This window comes from Schistocerca cancellata, chromosome 1 (genome assembly GCF_023864275.1).
Source record: "Schistocerca cancellata isolate TAMUIC-IGC-003103 chromosome 1, iqSchCanc2.1, whole genome shotgun sequence".
Lineage (NCBI taxonomy): Eukaryota > Metazoa > Arthropoda > Insecta > Orthoptera > Acrididae > Schistocerca > Schistocerca cancellata.
The window spans coordinates 596,751,319-596,768,582 of record NC_064626.1 but is presented as its reverse complement, the minus strand read 5'-3'; the positions used below and the strand labels follow the sequence as shown (position 1 = coordinate 596,768,582).

The following is a 17,264-nucleotide window of genomic DNA, read 5'->3' as shown; positions in this document are numbered from 1 at the left end:
AGTGACAACGGCGGAGGCAGCCACAAATATTTGCATCGTGGATGGGTTCAAAAATGATTCAAAAGGCTCTAAGCACTATGGGACTTAACATCTGAGGTCATCAGTCCCCTAGACTTAGAACTACTTAAACCTAACGAACCTAAGTACATCACACACATCCATACCCGAGGCAGGATTCGAACCTGCGACCGTAGCAGCAGCGCGGTTCCGGACTGAAGCGCCTAGAATTGCTCGGCCACAACCGCTGGCCATCGTGGATGGGGATAATGCCATTGGACAGAGCATGGCAAGAAAATTGTTTCATTTGTAAATTATAGATTGTAGCAATCAGTCGTCGTCTTTTATATTTTATTGTGCAGATCTAGATTTCGGCTAGAAGCTAGCCATTCTCAGTACACTATTATTTTCTCTCAATGTATGTAAGTCCCTGCCGATCGGGCTTCAACTGTGGGTGAAGCCCGATCAACAGGAACTTACATACATTGAGCGAAAATAATAGTGCATTGAGAATCGCTAGCTTCTAGCCGAAATCTAGATCTGCACAATAAAATTTAAAGTAGGACGACTGATTGCTGCAATCTACGACGGTTGTCCAGAAAGTAACATCCGATCGCTCGCGAAATGGAAATCACTGGGAAAATCCGGTAAAGCTTTGCACAGATGTGTTGGACAGTGTATGCCTTTCGATCGTGTCGCGTCGCCCTTTTCAGTTTTGAGTGAACAGTGAGCACGGAAAGATGCATAATGTAGCGTCTCCCGCCGAGTATGAGGGCCTGGTTACAGATTTCGCTTGTGTCATATAGCCCACATAACACAACGGTCGAGCAGTTCCTTCTTCATGCCAATTCTCGGCCACACACTGCAGGGGCAATGAAGACGCTTCTGCAGCGTTTCCGATGAAAAGTGTTTGATTACCCACAATACAGTCCGTAATTGGCTCCTCCTGACTCTCATCTCTGCTCACAAGAACCGCTGGCTATGAAGAAAAAATTTTTCTACAGACAACGACCTGCAGACCAGTGCAGATAACTGGCCGAAAGCATAGGCGGCTGCATTCTATGACGAGGATATTGGAAAGTTGATACAATACTACGACAAAACTCCAAGTTGGAGTGGCGACTACGTAGAGATGTAGGTGGAAGGTGTGCCGAACTGTTGGAAATAAAGCGTTCCTGGTTTTCACAGTCTTTTTCATTTCGCGACCGATCGGAACTTACTTTCTGGACAACCCTCGTATAATTTACAAGTCAATATAAACAGTCGCTGAGTGCTACAGCTTTCTGAATGGAAGGTAACCTGATGAATTGTTTTATTTTTTTAAGGAGGATCGTTTGGACATCAGTGAGAAAGAATTTCGGTGTGTGATAAAGATCGTTTCAACGTGTTAATCCACAACGGTCCACGTCAGCTTACTCGAGAACTGGCAGATGAGATGAATCGTGACCTTTCCACTATCATGCGACATTTGCAAGTAGTGGGGAAGGTTCAAAAATCGAGTGCATAAGTACTGCATGCGCTAAGCCAAAATCACAAAAAATCAGCATGTGGACGCTATGTGCATCTCAGCTCGCTCGTCATCAATTTTCTCGTGAACAATACCCACAGTTTCTCCCCTGTATCGTTACTGGTGACAGGAAATGGTTTCTTTACGCTAACACAAGGAAAAGAAAGAAATGGTTGAGCCCAAACAAAGTAGCAACACCCTGAAAGACCTGCCAGCATACACGATAGAAAATGTTATGCAGCTGGTGGAACAGCAACGTTGTGGTGTACTATGAATTGCTTCCCCGAGGTGTAACTATCACTGATGACATTTATTGTCAACAAATGAGACGTCTTGCAGACGGAGTCCGAGAACAAAGTCCAGGAAGACTGCGTCAAGTGATGATACTCGACGGTAATGCCTGCCCGCATTCTGCGAGACTGACAAAAAAAAAACTGTATAGGAGTTGTTTTGGATGTTATTTCGCCTCCATCTTATTCAGCTTTTCTTGCGCCCTTAGATCTTCACCTTTTCCACTCTCTGTCGAAAGGCCTTCACGGAACTTCTTTTCCGGATGGAAACGCTCTCCGAACACGTCTCGACGAGTTCTTCACCTCAAAACCACGTGTTTTCTATAGTCGCGCAATCGAGAGGTTATCACAGCTTTGGCAAACTGTTGTAAATAATTTATCATTGATAACTTAAATATGTGTTATGTGTAATTGTTGTGTTTGTTACATTTATGGAACAATGCTACAATCTTATGCACCAACCCAATACCACATAAGACATCCGTTGTCGGAATTACGAACCCATGGCTCACTACCCGAACGTACAAGAGTCTGGTCCTACCGTCAGAAACTTGCTCATCATTACTGCTTGGGTGACAATGGAAAAGGAAGAATGTGATATGGGTTTCCCAATTACAACAGTGTGTGCCGCGGTCTTCGGTAAAGTCACAAACCTCTACATGCGCCAGACCTGCGCTCTGCAAGACATCGCACGATGCATGGCGATTACGTGCTGCACCTGTATCACACCCCACCCTCCATGAGCAGTGGACCTTGGCTTTGGTGGAGAGGCTTGCGTGCTTCGGCGATACAGATACCGTACTGAAGGTGCTACCACAACGGAGGGGTAGTTGTTGAGAGGACAGACGAACGTGTGGTTCCAGAAGAGGAGCACCACCCTTTTCAGTAGTTGCAGGGGCAACAGTCTGGATGATTGACTGATCTGGCCTTGTAACTAGCAAAACGGCCTTGCTGTGCTGGTACTGCGAACGGCTGAAAGCAAGGGGAAACTACAGCCGTAATTTTTCCCGAGGGCTTGCAGCTGTGCTGTATGGTTAAAAGATGATGGCGTCGTCTTGGGTAAAGTTAAAATAGTCTCCCACTCGGATCTCCGGGCGGGGACTACTTAGGAAGACGTTAGCAGGAGAAACAAAACTGGCGTTCTACGGATTGGGGCGTGGAATGTCAGAACCCTAATCGAGAAGATAGGTTAGAAAATTTAAAACGGGAAGTGGATAGGTTAAAGTTAGATATAAAGGAAAATAGTAAAGCTTGGTGGCAGGAGGAACAAGACTTCTGGTCAAGTGAATACGGGGCTATAGATACAAAATCAAACAGGGGTAATGCAAGGGTAGGTTTAATATTGAATAAAATAATAGGAGCACGGGTAAGCTACCACGAACAGCATAGTGAACGCATTGTTGCAACCAAGATAAACACGAAGCCCACGCCTACCACAGTAGTATAAGTTCATATGCCAACTAGCTCTACAGACGAGGACGAGATTGAGGAAATGTACAACAAGATAAAAAAGATTATTCAGATAATTAAGGGAGCCAAAAATTTAATAGTCATGGGGGACCGGACTTCAATAGTTCGAAAAGGAAGAGAACGAAAAGTAGTAGGTGAATATGGACTGGTGGAAAGGAATGAAAGAGGAAGCCGCCTGGTAGAATTTTGCAGAGAGCATAATTTAATTATTTTTCACTTCACGTAAAAAGTAGACTTCGTTTTACTAGGAGAATTCTGAGAAAGTGTTGCTCATCTGTAAAGGAGAGGATGTATGGAACACTTGTGCGACCCATTCTTGACTGCTGCTAGAGTATTTGGGATCCCCACCAGGTCGGATCAAACGAAGACATCGAAGCAGTGCTGCTAGATTTGTTACCGGTAGATTCTATCGGTACACAAGTATTATGGAGGAGGAGGAGGAGGAGGAGGAGGAGGAGGAGGAGGAGGAGAAGGAGATTGGTGTTTAATGTCCCGTCAGCAATGAGGTCATTAGAGACGGAGCACAAGTTCGGATTACGGGAGGATGGAGAATGAAAGCGGCCGGGCCCTTTAGGAGGAACCATCCCGGCATTTGCCTTAAGCGATCATGGGAAACCTAAATCAGGACAGCCGGACGTGGGTTTGAACCATCGTCCTCCGGAATGAGAGTCCAGGATGCTAACTCTTGCACTACCCAGCTCGATAGTATTATGAAAATGCGTAAGATAAGACTGGAGAAATTATGGCTCGTACGAAGACTTATAGATAGTCATTTTTCCTCAGTCTGTTTTAGAGACGAGCGGGAAAGTAAATGACCAGTAGTGGTGCAAGGTACTATCCGCCATGGAATGCGGTATAAGGATGTAGACATTGTGATATGCGCACGGATAGACGAATTGGTTAAGGAAACCACTTGCGATATGATGGGTTCGAGTCCCAGTCCACCACAAAATTTCATATCTCACTGCTGGATAATCTAATACACCTGATGTCAAGGAATTTATATTCAGTGAATTAATTTAGATTATTTCCTACAGCTGTGGATCGTCAACAATGTCTGTTGTTTCAGATATGCATGTAGGTAATATAAGTTGTCTGTAATAGCTATCCATAGGTATTTCGCTGAATTTACGGCCTTTAGATTTGTGTGATTTTCCATGTAAACGAAATTTAACAGATTCCATTCCGAACTCTTGTGGATGCCCCCACACTTTTCAATTTGTGATTACTTCTTTTGCGCCGAATGGAGAGATTTTGATGCGATGACTGGTGGCTGCTCGAAGCTGTCTGCGCTCGTGTGCTAGTACCGCACCAAGTCCTTGCTCAACCAAGCTGCTTCGATGGCTAAAAGGTAGTCAAATATGGAGTGGAGTGAAGCCCTTTTTTCGTGGTCTGAAACGCTTGTCGCACCCTGTTGACCAACTAAATGGTACACCTGTTTTTCTGAAATTGGTCGATGGGAATGCAATTTTTACCACTGCCAGAATAAACTTGTAATATTTTACGTTTTCAAGGTATGATTTATGTTCTTTTAGATTTGTACGATGTGGTAGCGCCATAATGACTTCTAGCTGTTTTTGAGCATTCAACGGGAGTCTGAAAAAATTGAGACATGCATAGATTGCATTTTGGTCTGGCTTCTTCTAGACCACGGGAGAGCATTTTTAAGTTCTGTAGGTGTTCTTCAGTTGTTTTACCCTTGACGGTGACATTATCAAGACCATTTATAGAAGAAGGAACATTTCTGATTAGTTGCTCTAGAAAGAACTGAAAAAGGACAGGAGTGCTGGCGAAGGCCAAAACTAAACGTCTGAATTTAGAGACACCATGTGGTGGGTCCACAACGAGAAGATTTTGTGATGATTCGTCAAATAGTAACTGCAGATTTGCATCTGCAAGATCGATCTTGGAGAAGTACTGCCCCACAGGTAATTTTGGTAACTATTCCTCAGGTTTGTGCATTGACGATAACATTAAAGTCAGTGAAAATAGGTATTTTTCCAGAAGGCTGTTTTATAATGACAGGCGGTGTCGCCCGTTCACTAGTTAAGTCAGGTTGGCAACATTCAGATCTGTAAGTCTGTCTAGTTCTGCTTTCGCTAGGTCCCATATGGCCATATGCACTAGGCGTGCTCTGAAAAAACGTGGACGAGCTTTTGCCTTCAACGTAATGTGTGCCATGTGGTTCCGCGCATTTCCAAGACAGTCAGAAAAGAATCTGGTAAATCGATGAAGAGATACCGTAGGTGTTAAAAATGGTTCAAATGGCTCTGAGCACTATGGGACTTAACAGCTATGGTCATCAGTCCCCTAGAACTTAGAACTACTTAAACCTAACTAACCTAAGGACAGCACACAACACCCAGCCATCACGAGGCAGAGAAAATCCCTGACCCCGCCGGGAATCGAACCCGGGAACCCGGGCGTGGGAAGCGAGAACGCTACCGCACGACCACGAGATGCGGGCCCGGTAGGTGTTAAAATGGAACTTTTTCAGCAACTAGATTAATGATGTTTTCTTTGATGAAACCAAAAACAGAGGAAGAATCCAAGCTGAAAAATTCTGCTGTATTAGTGATGTTGACAGCTAAAAATGTAACTTGTCACACTACATATTTGTACGTAATAGCCACTGTGAATTGACTTTTAAAAAGGGATACTACCTGAGTACCTTGCGTTACCTGGGTATTTATTTATTCCAGACTTCTGTTAGCCCACCTCCTCCTTCCCCTTCTGTCCCTTTGCTTCCACACCCTCTCTCTGTCCATCTCCTCCTCTCATTCTCTTTGTGTCCCATTACGATAACAATCCTTCCAAGTATTCCTCAAAGGTTTTCCAAGGGGTTCAAATCCAGGCTACGTGCAGACCAGGATCGATATCTTTATCTTCAAACCATTTTTATGTTGTGCAGAGATCTCCACTTACGTAATATCTTGTTGAAATATTTGACTGTCGTCCCGTAGATCCTCATACTTTCTAATGCATTCTGTCTCTATGATCTCAGTCTACTTCTAGAGTTCATTCTAGTGTTCACGCACGCAATGTCTGATTTACATTTAGTGCAGAATATTGCCCAAATCATAACGCTTCCACCACCAAATTTCTATTCATTCCTATCTGCTGCTCTGTTCTCAAATCGTGCCTGTCATACTGAAGTCCATCCAGACCATCTAAATTAAACCTTTTCTCATCACGTTATAACACCCTCAAGTCATGAACAATGTTTCTCAACGAACTCCAATGTCTTCTGTTTATGTTTGGATGTTAGAGCACATTTCTGCAGTCTTTTTATGAATGTAAGATGTTGTCATTTGTCAAAATTTGTCGTACATGTCTAGCAGTTACTGACAACTGTAAACGAGAAATAAGTTGAGAAGAATAAAGGTTTGTGGCCCTTGCTTTGCGCAGAAGTGACCTTTTCGTTGTCTCAGATAACTGTCTACTTTACCCATATTTTCCAGTCTGTCAATATCGTGCTACGAATCTAACGAAATTATAAATCGTTGTTGTCGAACGGATCAATATTTTGGCAATTTGACTATTACAGACTCCCATTTCGTTCTACGCACCGACTTTTGATTTTTCATCCCATGAAATCTGTTTTCCAAATCGCTATGTCACAATTGTACTTTATGTACACTGTACGCACAGTCAATAATGGCGTCTGTTTCCCATCAGCAGGAAAGGCATGCACACTCACACTAACACCGCACAGAGCCGTCTGCCTTTACAGTGAGTGCCACCCTCTACCACCTGAATCATTGATATCTTGTTGTATACTGTACTACTGACATGAAATGCGGTACCATTTGACTGCGTTTGTCAGTATACTGGATCTCATACTACTGCACAACTATTCCATACTACTGCACAACTATTCCAACCAATAATGTTAATTTTTCTGCAAATATCTTTGTCTTTATACTGATTTTCACCACCGTATGTAAATACACGCACTTTCGACATGGTAACGAGTCTGTGACGACAGTACGAGAAAGCAGGAGACGAGAAGGAAGTGTGTTTTCTAAATTGTGATCAATTATTGAAACAAATGCACAGCACTCTTCGAAGAAGGTACAGAAATGAATGATAAGCTATACAACTCGCTATTAACCCAAAATGCAAGTTGCTATGAAAAAAATGGACGAGTAGCGCTCTTCTTGGTCGCAGAGACATAACGGTGTAATTGCTCTGTGCCCCGTTTTCATTTGACCGATCGCATATCTTGTTTGCATTGGACGAACTTTGTACGTTTTTCGTCCGAAGCGAGGACTATAGCATCGAATTTTCTTCAAACATCACTCATCTTCTAATGGAGCACGTTTGCAATTGTACACACTGCATCACTCAACTTTCGTCTTAACCCTACACCGTGTCACAAACACAGCCGCGTGGAGTGGCCGCGTAGTTTGAGGCACCATGTCATGGTTAGCGCGGCCCCTCCCGCCGGAGGTTCGAGTTCTCCCTCGGGCATGGGTGTGTGTGTTGTTCTTAGCATAACTTTGTTTAAGTAGTGTGTAAGTCTAGGAACCGACGACCTCAGCAGTTTGGTTCCTTAGGAATTCACACACATTTGAACATTTTTTTCTGAACAAAACCCAGCTTCTTGAGGACCATCTGATCCCAGGAGTAGGATATTTTCGCACTATTACTGCTACTTCACAACTGCAAGAGCGTGCACTTGACTTCTGTACTAAGTCACGTCTAACCTCACACTCGAGCACGCTTTTGTGAGGGGGAACGAGTCAGCGAGTAGGAAGCGGCCACAGCGCCACCGCCCTACAGTCAGAGATGATGATGATGTTTGGTTTATGGCGCGCTCAAGTCCAAATTTTTATCACAACCCAGTCGCTCTCACAAATGATGGTAATGAAATGATGAAGACAACACAGACACCCAGCCTCCGAGCAAAGAAAATCTCCAACCCGGCTGGGAATCGAAAGCCGGACCTCATGATCCAGAGGCAGCAACGTTAGCCTCTAGATCACGAGCTGCGGACCTCACAGTCAGAGTCACCATACAGGTAGTGGGAAATGCAGACACAAGACTCAAAAATATGGTTCAAATGGCTCTGAGCACTATGCGACTTAACTTCTGAGGTCATCAGTCGCCTAGAACTTAGAACTACTTAAACCTAACTAACCTAAGGACATCACACACATCGATGCCCGAGGCAGGATTCGAACCTGCGACCGTAGCGGTCGCTCGGCTCCAGACTGCAACGCCTAGAACCACACGGCCTCTCCGGCCGGCTCACAAGACTCAGATTCATTGGAAGAATCTTAAGAAAATGTAACTCATCCACGAAAGAAGTGCTTATAAGGCGCTTGTTCGCCCGATTCTTGAGATTTGTTTATCTATCAGGGATCTCTATCAGGTAGGACTGATAGGGGAGATAGAGAACATCCAATGAAGAGCGGAGCGTTTCATCACGGGATCGTTTAGCTGGCGAGAGAGCGTTACGGAGATGCTAAACAATCTTCACTGGCAGGCGTTACAGAAAGAGAGACGTTGTGCATCACGGAGAGATTTACTAACGAAATTTCGGGACAGCACTTTTCAGGAGGAGTCAGTCAACTTATCACTTCCCCCCACACACATCTCGCGTATTGACCACGAGGAGAAAATTCGAGAAATTATAGCCAATACAGAGGCTTACCGACAATCATTCCTCCCACGCAATATTCGCGAGTGGAACAGGGTTGGAGGGACCAGACAGTGGTACCGAAAGTACCCTCCGCCACGCACCATTAGGTGGCTTGCGGAGTATGATGTAGGTATAGATGTAGATACTCGCGGAGCTGTATCGGAAAGGAAAGAACCCGGTGTGGCACGCAACAGCGGCGCCTTGATCTCTAATGTATACTCGTCACAATATTCGATTAGCACTCGACCTATAACGCCTGGAGCGCCGCTCTCAGTTGAGCTACCAGAGCGGTGCGCAGCCGCTGACGCGATGGCAAATACTGTCGTCGGCAGACACAGCAGTTTACTTATCGAGCCGCACTGATCAGCTTCTTAACAACCGAAAAAGCCACGTATGTAAGTTAGTCGTAAGAGGAAATTCTCACACTAATTATCCTAGGATATACAACGCAACGACTTGTCGTAAATGGTTACACAATGACATAATAACATTACAACAGATATAAATGTTTTTGTGGACTGTTTATGTAAGGATCTAGTAAGATGGTGAATTTTAGGGGATGTCAATGCGATACGGCGCATGAAATTTAGACAAACGACTTTCCGGCTTGACAAGTTAGAAGACTAGACGACGAATTTGTGACGCGTCTCCTTTGTGTTAGCAATCATTAGCTAGTCGTAACTCCGATAGAGCTGCGAAATATAAACAGAAAACGGGAAAAGAATCGTTGCATACTGATTCAAGTGGTGCGGTAGCGCTATAGAATTTTACTTCTCAGATACCGTCTGCACCCATCGGAGAGTGCACATGCATTCGAACATAACTCTAAAGCATCACAACATTGCTCCCTACGATTATTTAGTGTAACGGTCATTCACATTTTGTTTTGGTCTTCGATTCATATACGAGGACGGGTTTTTGCAGCTCTTCACTTTAGTCTAATGTCTGGAAGGCTCTCATCTCTATATCATTACTGAAACCTACATTTTATTGAACCAGCTATTATGTATTAGCCCCCCCCCCACACACACACACACAAACACAAAGACACATTTAGCTGCATTACCAAATTAACGACTCCTTGATTTAGGTACCCTCTTTCAATTGAAATTTACCCGTGTGCGGACTACATAAAGTGATTGAGAATGAAGTAAAATTTACTATCAACATATATTTTATTGAACCAGACGTATATTATGGTAAACAATAACAGTTGGTTTAAGAGTACAATGGACAAGGATCCTGGGTGGCAGAAGTGAGTCAAGTACTCTGGCCCTAAGAATGTGGATAACGCAATCTGAATTGATCTGACACTGAGCAGACTTTGATTTATCAAATCCACTGTGGTTTCTCTACATAGGTGCAGCTGAGAGCAAGTGGCGATTGAGAGCTATACGCCCTGACAGTGCCGGAGCGGCAGTATTTTACCCTGTTTGCTTCCTGCGGCAGTGTAACTTGAAGCTGGCGAGATGGGTGCGGCGGAGGTCAGACGTGAGGCCGCACCTGTGAATCGATCATTGCCACGAAAGAAATGCAAAAATCTCACGGTCTAGCGATCAGGCAGGCGGATTGCAATTTACTCTCTACCAGAGTCCTGAAATCACGGTAGATTTCAGTGTGTGACATACCCGTTCGCTGGTCACACCACGGACCAATTTGGCTCACTTATACAACAGAGTGCACAAGGATACCAAACGTCAAGACTGATAAACCAAAAACGAATAAGTGTGCCCTCGGCAAACGAGTAGTCCGAGACATTTGAAGTCACACTGTTGGTACAGTAAGAACTCCACTGTAGGCTCCCCAGTCTAAACTATTCGCAATTGAAGTCAGGCTCAGGACAGGTCCCAAGCACCAACCACACATGCCAGAGCTTTTACCAGAAGACCTCTTGCCAGATCAAAGTCCAGCACTCAAGTGCTTCCCACCCGTTCCGAAAAGAAATCCGTTTTCCCGCAAAGTGCGTGACGCCACCTTCACACTGTCTTGAGCCAATCACAGGGCTCTACAAATCTCCCCTCCCCCACGACAGCACAAACTCATGGCGAATCAGGGCAAGAGTTAAAAAACTTGCGTCTCTGGAACAAAAAGGAAACCGCCAATTACTGGCTTTTTACGTTTTTGCGGATGGGGGAAATGATTCTCTCCGAAGTCATGTTGCTTCCCATGGCAACAAGCGAACAGATACAATCTTAAAGATCTTTATCTAAATTGCCTGTGACTTTTAGCTTTTTAGTCCTGTAATAAAGATCTCCAAACGTTTCTCAGACGCCGAATTCTTCTTATACAACGGAGGTGGCTGGGGAAGTGGTTCACTGGCCTACTTGCATTATAGGCGAACACGAAAACAGGTGAATTTTTATTACGCATGGCTCTGTACACAATGGGCAGTTTACGACTCCACTGTCCGTTGCCCCCAGTCCAGCCTTCCGCTGGCGCTGCGGCACGTAACTCGGCGTTGTTCTGCTGGAGTCCTGTCTCAACAAGGGGCTGCCATGTCTGCCCTGTATGACTGTGGGCCTGTCTGGCAAGATTTACTGAGGGATGGGCTCGCCATCAATTGTTTTCACCTCCCAACATGCCGTTTCTACGAGATAAGAAACATAAAAATACCCCACGCCTTTAGCGCCCTACCAGGCTCCATCACCGTCTGCTCAGGCCGTTAACTTTCTAGAGTCTCGCTCAAGGCGCATCAGGTTGTAATAAAATCTTTAATAATTGTCCGTATGCGGAAAATAGGTGAGAGAGTAACTTGTCCTCTCTCACAATAAATCTCATATTTTACTCACGCCGTGAAAGATATTTAATTTCTCTTCAATTCGATGATACAGTACCGGTACCTCCTGATTAAAATCAAATGTATCGATTTAATAATCTTCTGCTGCACCAAATTTAAAAAGGTGCCTTAATGCACTTTTTATCTTCAAAGTTTCACTTCTGTACGAGGCTACGCTACAGACAAGTACTTTCAGTTAAGACTTACCAACATTTAAATTTATATTTGATGTTAACAAATTTCTCTTTTAGGAAAGCCTTCCTTGCTATTGATAGTTTGCATTTTTATACTCACTAATTCTGCCATCGTCAGTTGCTTAACTGCCCAAATAACGAACCTTAATGTCTAATTTCCATCAGCTGGTTTAATCTGACTACATACCATTACGACTGTTTTACTTTTATTTTATATTAAAACCTCTTTTCTTTTAAGACTCTTTTGATCCTGTGCAACAGCTCTTCCAAGACCTTTTCCGTGTGTGGAAGAATTATAATGTCATCAGGAAACCTCAAAGTTTTTACTTCTAACAAAATGAATTAATAATGGGGATGCAAAGCTATAAGGAAGATCATCGGTCATGCCTGAAGAGCTGAATCCGTAGGAGAAGTGCACGAGAAAGGTGATATTGTGCGTAGAGCTATGCGCCAGCACTTAATTTTAATCTACCAGGATGTTTTAATTTCTTTTCACTTACCTTCAGTTCACTTTCCAAATTTCTCTTTGCATTCGTTTACTATTTGTAAAGGTATAGATTTGAATTACGTCACGGACAGGCTACCAATTTTTCTCACTCCTTTTCTAACTACTGCTCCATTATAATGATCTTCCATTCTTATGATTAACGTCTGGTTTCTGTACAAGTGGTAGATAACATTTTTCTCCCTGTATTTTATCCTTATTACGTCTAGAATTTCGAATAATGTGTTCCAGTGAACATTGTCAAAAGCTTTCTCAAAACAAATGCTACAAACGTACATCTGACTTTATTTAGTCTATATTCTCCGATAAGTGGTGTGTCAGTTTTGATTCGAATGTTTTCCGAACTCCAAAGTGATCTGCTGCAAGGTCTGCTTCTACGAAGCGCTCCATTCTTCTGGAAATAGATCATGTCAGTATTTTGTAATCATGAATTATGAAACGGTGATATTTAGATTCGTCAGCACCTTCCATTTTGAAGATGGAATTATTACATGCTTCCTGAAGTTTGAGGGTACTTCGTCTGTTTCATATATATTACATACCAGGTGAAGCAGTTTGATCCTGATATGTTCTCCAAACGGCCTCAATAATTCCTCGGAAATGTCTTCAATTCTAGATCCCTAGTTTCATCTTAAGTCTTTCAGTGATTAGTCAAATTCTCTGGCACTATCATACCTGCCACCTCCCGTTCTATAGTAATAATATAACTACAAGACAGTCGGAGGTACGCTTAAGAATCCCTCTGTGGCTCTTCCAGTCCTTTTTTTTGGGTCATCAGTCTTCTGACTGGTTTGATGCGGCCCGCCACGAATTCCTCTCCTGTGCCAACCTCTTCATCTCAGAGTAAGACTTGCAACCCTCGTCCTTGGTTATTTGGTTTATGTATTCCAGTATATGTCTTCTTCTATAGTTTTTGACCTCTAGAGTTCCCTCTGGAAGTCATTCCCTCATGTCTTAACAGATGTCCTATCATCCTGTCCTCCTTACCAGTGTTTTCCACATATTTCTTTCTTCTTCACTTTTGCGCAGAACCTCCTCATTTCTTACGTTATTAGTCCACCTAATTTCAACATTCGTCTGTAGCACCGCATCTCAAATGCTTCGATTCTCTTCTGTTCCAGTTTTTCCACAGTCCAGGTTTCACTATCGTACAATGCTGTACTCCAGACGTACGTTCTTAGAAATTTCTTCCTCAAATTAAGACCTATGTTAGATACTAATAGATTTCTCTTGTCCAGGAACGCACTTTTTGCCATTGCTAATCTGCTTTTGATGTCCTCCTTGCTCCGTCCGCCATTGGTTATTTTACTGCCTAGGTAGCAGAATTCCTTAACTTCATCTACTTCGTGAAAATCAATCCTGATGTTAAGTTTCTCGCTGTTCTCATTTTTGCTGCATTTAATTACTTTCGTCTTTCTTCGCCGGCCGCGGTGATCTAGCGGTTCTGGCGCTGCAGTCCGGAACCGCGGGACTGCTACGGTCGCAGGTTCGAATCCTGCCTTGGGCATGGGTGTGTGTGATGTCCTTAGGTTAGTTAGGTTTAAGTAGTTCTAAGTTCTAGGGGACTTATGACCTAAGATGTTGAGTCCCATAGTGCTCAGAGCCATTTGAACCATTTTTTTCGTCTTTCTTCGATTTACTCTCAGTCCATATTCTGTACTCATTAGATTGTTCATTCCGTTCAGTAGATCATGTGTTCTTCTTCATTTTCACAATGTTATCGGCGAATCGTATCATTAATGTCCTTTCACCTTTAATTTTAATTTCACTCCTGAACCTTTATTTTATTTCCGTCATTGCTTCGTCGATGTACAGATTGAGCAGTAGGGGGGAAAGACTACATCCTTGTCTTACACCATTCTTAATACGTGCACTTGGTAATCCACTCTTATAATTCTCTCTTGGCACTTTTACATATTGTATATTACCCGTCTCTCCCTATAGCTTAACCCTATTTTTCTCAGAATTTCGAACATCTTGCACCATTTTACATTGTCGACGCCTTTTTCCAGGTCGACAGATCCTATGAACGTGTCTTGATTTTTCTTTAGCCTTGCTTCCAGTATGAACTACAACGTCAGAATTGCCTCTCTCGGTTCCTTAACCTTTTCTAAACCCAAACCGATCGTAATCTAGCACATTCTCAATTTTCTTTTCCATTCTTCTGTATATTATTCTTGTCAGGAACTTGGATGCATGAGCTGTTAAGCTAATTGTCCGGTAATACTCGCACTTGTCACTTCTTGCAGACTTCGGAATCGTGTGGATGATATTTTTCCGAAAGTCAGATGATATGTCACCAGACTCATACATTCTACACACCAACGTGAATAGTTGTTTTGTTGCCACTTCCCGTAATGATTTTACAAAGTCTGATTGAATGTTATCTATCCGTTCTGCTTTATTTGATCTTACGTTCTCCAAAGCTCTTTTAAATTCTGATTCTAATAGTGGGTCCCCTATCTCTTCAAAATTGACTTCTGTTTCCTTTTCTATACATCATACAAATCTTCCTTCTGATACAGGCGTTCAATGTATTCTTTCCACCTATCCGCTCTTTCCTCTAAATTTAGCAGTGGAATTCACGTTGCACTCTTAATGTTACCACACTTGCTTTTAATATCACCGAAGGTTGTTTTGACTTTCCTGTATGCTGAGTCTGTCCTTCAACTTCTTTACATTTTTCATGCAGCCATTTCATCTTAGCTTCCCTGTATTTCCTATTTATTTCATTCCTCATCGACGTGTCTTTCTGTATTCTTGAGTTTCCCTGAATATTTGTATACTTCCTCCTTTCATCGATCAAATGAAGTATGTCTTCTGTTAACCATGGTGTCTTTGTTCCTGTGTTTTTCTTTCCAGCTTCTGTGATGGCCCTTTTTAGAGATGTCCATTCCTCTTCAACTGTACTGTCCACTGAACTATTCCTTATTGCTGTATCTATAGCCTTAGAGAACTTCAAGTGTGTCTCGACGTTCCTTAGTACTTCTGTATCCCACTTCTTTGCGTATTGATTCTTCCTGACTAATGTCTTAAACTTCAGCCTACTTTTCATGACTACTATATTGTGATCTGAGTCTATATCTGCTCCTGGGTACGCCTTACAATCCAGTATCTGATTTCGGAATCTCTGCCTGACCATGATGTAATCTAAAGGAAATCTTCCCGTATCACCCAGCCTTTTCCAATTACACCTTCTCCTCTTGTGATTCTTGGATAGAGTATTCTTTATTACTAGGAGATACTTGTTACAGAAGTCACTTAGTCTTTCTCATTCCTTGTCCCGAACTCATATTCTCCTGTAACCTCTTCTTCTACTCCTTCCTCTACAACTGCATTCCAGTCTCCCATGAGTATAAGATTTTCGTCTCCCTTTACGTACTGTATTACCGTTTCAATATCCTGATATATTTTCTGAATCTCTTCATGTTCAGCTTACGACGTCGGCATAAACACCTGAACTACCGTTGTTGGTGATGGTTTGCTGTCGATTCTAATAAGAACAACCCTATCACTGAACTGTTCACAGTAAGACACTCTCTGCCCAACCTTCCGATTCATAAGGAATCCTGCTCCTGTTATACCGTTTTCTGCTGTTGTTGATATTATTCTGCACTCATCTGATCAGAAATCCGTATCTTCTTTCCATTTCACTTCACTGACCCCTACTATATCTAGATTAAGCCTTTGCATTTCCCTTTTCAGATTTTCTAGTTTCCCTTCTACGTTCAACCTTATGATATTCCACGCCCCGATTCGTAGAACGTTATCCTTTCGTTGATTATTCAATCTTTTTCTCGTGGTTACCTCCCCCTTGGCAGTCCTCTCCCGGAGATCCGAATGGGGGACTATTCCGGAATCTTTTGCCAATGGAGAGATCATCATGACACTTCTTCAATTACAGGCCACATGTCCTGTGGATACACGTTACGTGTCTTTAATGCAGTGGTTTCCATTGCCTTCTGCATCCTCATGCCGTTGATCACTGCTGATTCTTCCTCCTTTAATGGCAATTTCCCACCCCTAGGACAGGAGAGTGCTCTGAACCTCTGTCCGCTCCGCCGCCCTTTTTGACAAGGCCGTTAACAGAACGAGGGGGACTTCTTATGCCGGAAGTCTTCGGCCGCCAATGGTCATTATTAATCAAAATTCAAGCAGTGGTAGGATTCGAACCCGGGACCGAGGAACTTTTGATTATTAATCAAAGATGCTACCCCTTTTTTATTGTTTATATATATTTTAATTTTGTGGTTGACTGTTTAATAACATGAGGAAAAAATAAAATGAAAAAGACTGTTGGCAGGAGTGGCAATCGAACCGAAGCCGACAGCTCCCCAGCTGGTCATCTCTAGACCACGGGTGCCCATAAATTGCAATAATTAAAGTGCAAACAAACCTTCACGTTATACGCAAACCAGAAGTGAAGGTCACCCGAAGCTGATGGGACGTCATAGCACATAGAAAAGAATATTCTATAATATGGCATCACGTTTGTTTTCTTTATACTCATTTACATAAAGCAGTGAAATGGAGAACAGAGAAAAATTCTCCAATTTCTCCAAAGAAAATAAAATTTATGACGTCCTTAGCTTGGTCAGATCACCTGCCACCGCCTTTTCGATGGAAAGATTCAGGCTTGTGCTTTGAATGATTTTCCAAAAACACTGCAACCCTATACTATTTTGATTTCAACAATAATTTCCGATTCCGGAGTCCTTACTGTTGCTCCACATCGTTTGACCCGTTTATTTCAGAAGAGGATGAAGGTAGATCTAGCAGATGCTGTGAAACCTAATCGCACCGGACAAAACTGAGGCAACCCAGGAAAGGTCACGCTAATACCGACTAACACAGCCTCAAACTTTAGTATTGGCCTGA

General features: G+C 42.9%; 1 protein-coding gene across 1 annotated transcript in view; it reads left to right on the top strand.

The window, feature by feature from the left end:
- Positions 1-17,264, top strand: part of LOC126182131 (high-affinity choline transporter 1) — a 337,466-nt gene that overhangs the window by 228,343 nt on the left and 91,859 nt on the right. The gene's annotated exons all lie outside the window — the stretch shown is intronic.